At 49.7% G+C, this 5,244-nt stretch overlaps 1 non-coding gene across 1 annotated transcript; it reads left to right on the forward strand.

The window, feature by feature from the left end:
* The first annotated feature begins 2,264 nt into the window (after positions 1-2,264).
* TRNAT-AGU (transfer RNA threonine (anticodon AGU)) lies at positions 2,265-2,338 on the forward strand. The gene has a single exon. It is a non-coding gene; the product is annotated as a tRNA-Thr (tRNA).
* The last annotated feature ends 2,906 nt before the right edge of the window (positions 2,339-5,244 follow it).

Consider the following 5,244-nt stretch of genomic DNA (forward strand, 5'->3'; position numbering starts at 1 on the left):
GGAGCTAAGAACTAAGTAATGTCTTATTCAAAGTTGCAGATTGAACAAAGAATCCTTGTTCCTATTGTGTTTGATTATTCTGTAGGGAGATGTTCTTCCCACACATCCAACCTTGAATTTATGAAAAGTTGGCACGTCAGTATAAAATATGGCATCCTTCCACCTCCCTTCCAAGGGACCAATGCCTTGCCTTTAGACAGACAGAAAACAATCTTTATTGCCACATACTTTCACTGTTTCTTTGCTTTAACACCTACGAATGTACCTGTTGGACCATGAAAAAGAGTTGCTCCATTTCTATGGACCTCAAATCAGAATTCAACATAGATATTTTATACTAATAACATTTTATCAAAGTATTCAGTAAATGTTAACCTGCTAACTTGAGACTATAGGCGGAGACATTATGTAACCTGCTAGCCACTGGCTAATGTGCTATCTTGTCTTGCTGCAAAACCTATCTCGGGGTGTGGAACTGCCTACCCTGTCACTTTCCCCCACCCATGAAAAACCTATGTATTCTATTGTAATCAATTGATTGACAGTGTCTCTGAGCCTAACAAGCAAGGTGACTCTCCTTTTATTGACCTCTACACACTGTAGATTTATCTCCTTCACAGACAGCTGCTGAATAAAGAGGAGATTCAGCATCCAGCACCCAGTGCCTCCTCTCCCCACAGCTTGGTGATCTTTTGAGGAAATGGAGAAGACTGCCTTTGCCTAGCTGTCCATTGCTTGCAAAAGAAACAGGTCTTTTTGGTGACAAGTGTTGAAAGGAGTCACTAGGCAAATGTGGAGACAAGAAAAAGATCTTCTAATTGAACTTGCATCTGTGGATGCTGAAGCCACAACACAGAGTGCTAAATGCTATATGATCACGGCTGGAGTCAGAAGAGTCTTTACCAAAGCCTTTTTTCACCAGCAGGGGCCTCTCTGTGCACAGAACTCCTGGTAGCTTGATGGCTGCAGGCAGTGGAGAACTCTATTTTGGCATCTCTTTGTCTCTTTTGTGGTGAACATCTGCAGTAACTGTTAAAAGGCCTCTGGATAGTGGTCTTTGGGAAGAGCTGATTGAAGAGCCTTCCTAGTAACCAGGAAATCTTGGCTTGGCCTGACAGTTCTTCCTTGCTGAACCTAATGTGTCTTTTGGCTCCTTTTTCGTATCTCTTCATAAGAAAGAAAAGACCTGTCATCAGAATCCTTCTAAGTGGTGGTTCAAGACAGAGAGAGCCTTCCTTGCAGCTAAGTCTTGGTGCCAGGGGGCATGTCTCACCACTGCAGTGCCTCCTGTTGGCCATCCTGGCGATTAGGTCTGCTCCACCAGTGCACCTTCATCCAGTGGCATCTGGCTGCCATCTGTTCTATCATTAGGACCCATGTCGCTCTCAGGACTTCAATGTCCTCTTATGGACAGAGCCCTCTGGCTGTGCCCCATTCAGTTCTCTCTCCCCTTCCAGGGGGCAGCTGTCCTTCACCCAGACACTTGCCTCAGTGGCCAGCTGCAGTCCAGGGTGTAGCCACCTGTGTCAGTGGCGACTGAGGCAAAAGGGGTGCACCTCCAACCCCCACCATCTGTTTCCCTGGACCACTTCCCCACAGACCTAGCACCTTCCTCCACCTTTGTATAAGGGCCTCAGTCTGGCAGTAATCAGCCAGGAGGTCACTCATGCTCCCCTTTGCCACCCAGCACTACTCTGACCACGGTACCCCTCCTTCTCCTTCTCCTTCTCCTTCTCCTTCTCCTTCTCCTTCTCCTTCCTTCAGGCAGCAAATCCTCCCTCCTCAAACTCCAAGGAGTGACTAACTTGCTGTGCTGAGCAGCCCTTTATATATGGGCTACTCCAGCAAGCCTTCTCCTGATTGGCTCTCCCAATAAGCCCTTTCCTGACTGGCTGGGTTCTGCACCGCCTCTGTAAGACTGCCTTAATTTTTTTCCTGATTGTTTGGGGCAGTCACCCCACCACACTTGGAAAGTGGCAAATGAGAAGTCTAGAGCTGAAGGAAAGGTTACCATGACTCAGAACTGAGCCAAGATTGCTGTGACTGAAACACAGATCACTAATCAGTATATGATCACAGTGGCTGGTGGGAGAAGCACATGTTAGAAGCCCTCTGTCAACTCAGCTGTGGCTTTCTGTGCACAGAGAGCCAGACACCTCAAAGTCTACAAGGCTTGAGGGAAATGGGGAAGGTCTGTACTTTGGAATTTGCAGGTGTTGTCCTGGACCATCAAATGGAACAGTTGTAAACACTTTCTTGAGGCAGGCACTATGGCTTAGTTGGCTAAAGCACCTGTCTAGTAAACAGGAGATCCTGGGTTCAACTCCCAGTGGTACCTTGTTGTATGGCTTTTGTCTCCTCTGCTCACATTTTCCTGTGTCTTTCTAGGAAACAGAAGAGACCTCCCTTGGTATCCAAGTAACTTCTTGCTAAGGAAAAGGTTTCTTTGGAGAGAAGCATTGGAAAGAATCAAATCACAAGCCTGGAGTTGATGAAAAGGCTGCTGTGACTGGCATTAGCCTGGCGATTGCTTCAACTGCAATTGCTGCAACACGAGAGCCTGTGCCGCACGTCCTTGGGGTTCGCTGGGGATGTCCACACACAGAGGCCATGTCACCTTCCTTTTGATTGTCACTGATAAGAAATGGAGCAGCTGAGAGAAAAGTCCCAGAGAGCAGCACCATGGCTAAGCTGGCCAAGGCACCTGCCAGGTAAAGTGGAGGTTAGAGATATATCACCCAGTGGTGCCTTGCCAAATATGTCTGCTCTTCCCACCTTTTGGTCAATCTTTTGAGGAAACAGAGAAGACTGCCTTTGCCTTGCAGTGCAGATGCTTCCAAAAGAAACTGGTCATTTTTTTCTGACAAGTGTCAGAAGGAGGCACCTAAGAAACGTGGGGACAACGAAAAAGGTCATCGTAACTCAACTTGCATCCATGGCTCTTGAGGCCACAACGCAGAGCACTGAGCACTGTACGACCACAGCTGGGGACAGAAGGGGCTTTTCCAAAGGCATTTTCCACTAGCAGGGTCCTCTCTGTGTGCAGAATTCCTTATCGTTTGATGTCCGCAGGCCCTGGAGATCACCATTTGGCATCTCTCTCTCTGTCTCAGTGAACATCCCCTGTGGTAGTTGAAAATCTGTGATGAGATCTACAGGATGAAACCTGAACAGAGGGACCCCTGAGCCCTGTGTCCCACCACCTGGATTCCCTCTCACACTGTGATGCTGTGACAGGCTGCAAATCTCTGGCACATATTTCACTTACACAGACATCCACAGGTCGGGGCACATCCAACTGAGTTACATGAATGCTTCTCCCAGCCACTCATAAAACTAATGATAGAGAGCCTCCCGCCAATTCCCCCCAGCTCTGCAGCCTTGCACCCCTGGATTATACTGCAGGAAGGGCGAACCACAGCGGCTGCCTCCCCCACATGCGGGAAAAAGGCTTGACCTGCTAGCCCTGCGGACTAAGTCTCCAGGCCTCCAGCTTGCCCCATTCGACCCAACGGCTTGATCTTGTGGCCAGAATTATTTGCAGTTGTGATTTCCCCCAGCAGTACCGCACAGGGGTCCATGGTCAGCTCCAGCACAGGCCCCACAAGAAGGCTTAATTCTTGAGCTGCAGCACATGCTGGGCAGGCTTAAGACTGGGCTCCCCATGGCAGGAGAGAAGAAGACTCGGACCCTGGTGAGGCAAGCTGGGGCTTCCTGGATCCCATTTGCACACAGCCAGCCCTCTACCCCCACTTCCAAGCCATCAGTGGCGCCCCCAGGTCGGCCAGAATGAAGCAGCAGTTTTCACTGCACCAAGTCCACTTATGGCTTACAGGCAACTGCCAGACCCCCCGCAGCCCACAATCTCAGCCAGAAAGGAGCCCACTCAGCCTCACCATTGCTTCTTTTCCTTCCCCCCAAAACTCCACTTCTCCTGACCTACAAGTAGCCATCTCTGGGATGCCAAGAGGCAGGTAAAGGGTTCTATCTCCCAGAAGTGAACCACACCTCCATAGGTTCGGCCCTCAGAAGGGCAGGTGGGGGTTTCCTGGATCCCAGTTGCTCATGGCCAGCCCAGCCCCCACCTCTAAAGCCATCAATCTATAGGCCAACCTCCAAGGGGAGAGGAGGCCAAGCCACAAGCCTCCAAAAGGTGACACACCTAAGTGCTCTAGGTTCTCCAGACTGACACCAAGGTGTTTTCTCCATTGACGTCAGCACCCTCTGTCATGCAGGGATTGGAGTTATCTCAGGGACAGGCCAATAGCAGAAGGAGGAGTGCCTTCCTGGACAGCAAGGGGATCTGAGAAAAGGAAGCCAGCCTGTTTCTGAACCAGGGACCTTTCGTGTATTGGGCACATGTGATAACCACTAAGCTACAGAAACTCTGTCCACTTAGCTTGTGCTCACCCTGGCACACACTGATGGGGAAATGTAGAGCGAGTGGTGGCAGCCCTCCAATAGGTCAGCTGGCAGAGCAGAGGACTGGAGCCGGTGCTCAGGAAATCATCCTGACGTCACCCTTCTGAACCTTGCTTGAAGGAAAGCTTCTTTTTCTTCCCCTTGCTGATGAAGAACAAGCGAAGAATGAAAGGGCAGGTGGGCCAGCTCAGTGCAGAAGCCCATGCTGTCTTTTCCTGCTGCATAGCCTGAAATGAGGGGTTTGTGGCAGTTAAAGGAACTTCTGCACTGTCAGAAAACAGCCCAGCCCTGCACAAAGGGAGAAAGAAGAGCCTGCCAGAGCTTGGGATTGAACCACAGACCTTTAGCTTAGCACTCACCCAACTGAACTACTGCAACAGCTGCTAGGTTTCCTTTTAGCCTGTTGATTTTCTATCTGGGATGCTTTTGTCAGTGGCCCATTCAGACAAAATTCACATTTGCGTTCCTTAGCTGGCTAAAGCCCTTGCTTCATAAACCAGGCAATCCTGGGTTCAACTCCCAGTGGTGCCTTGGGGAGTGGCTTTTGGGGCACCTGGTATTGGCTGCTGTCAGAAGACAAGATTCAGAGCTAGATGGACCTTTGGTCTAACCCAGTATGGTTTTTCTTATGGTTTAAATTACATTCACAGGCACTGATAATAGAGTTCCTGAAAGTTTAGATGTTAAGAGCTGATAGGTCAGTGGTCCAGTCCCCTCAAGGATGACCCCCACCCTCTGGGCAGGGGCAGGTCTGAGCTCTCACACCAAATGCCCATTGTGGCTCCCAAAATATGTGAGCGGCTCATTTAGTTTACACCCAGG

This window comes from Gopherus flavomarginatus (assembly GCF_025201925.1).
Source record: "Gopherus flavomarginatus isolate rGopFla2 chromosome 13 unlocalized genomic scaffold, rGopFla2.mat.asm SUPER_13_unloc_2, whole genome shotgun sequence".
NCBI classification, from domain to species: domain Eukaryota; kingdom Metazoa; phylum Chordata; order Testudines; family Testudinidae; genus Gopherus; species Gopherus flavomarginatus.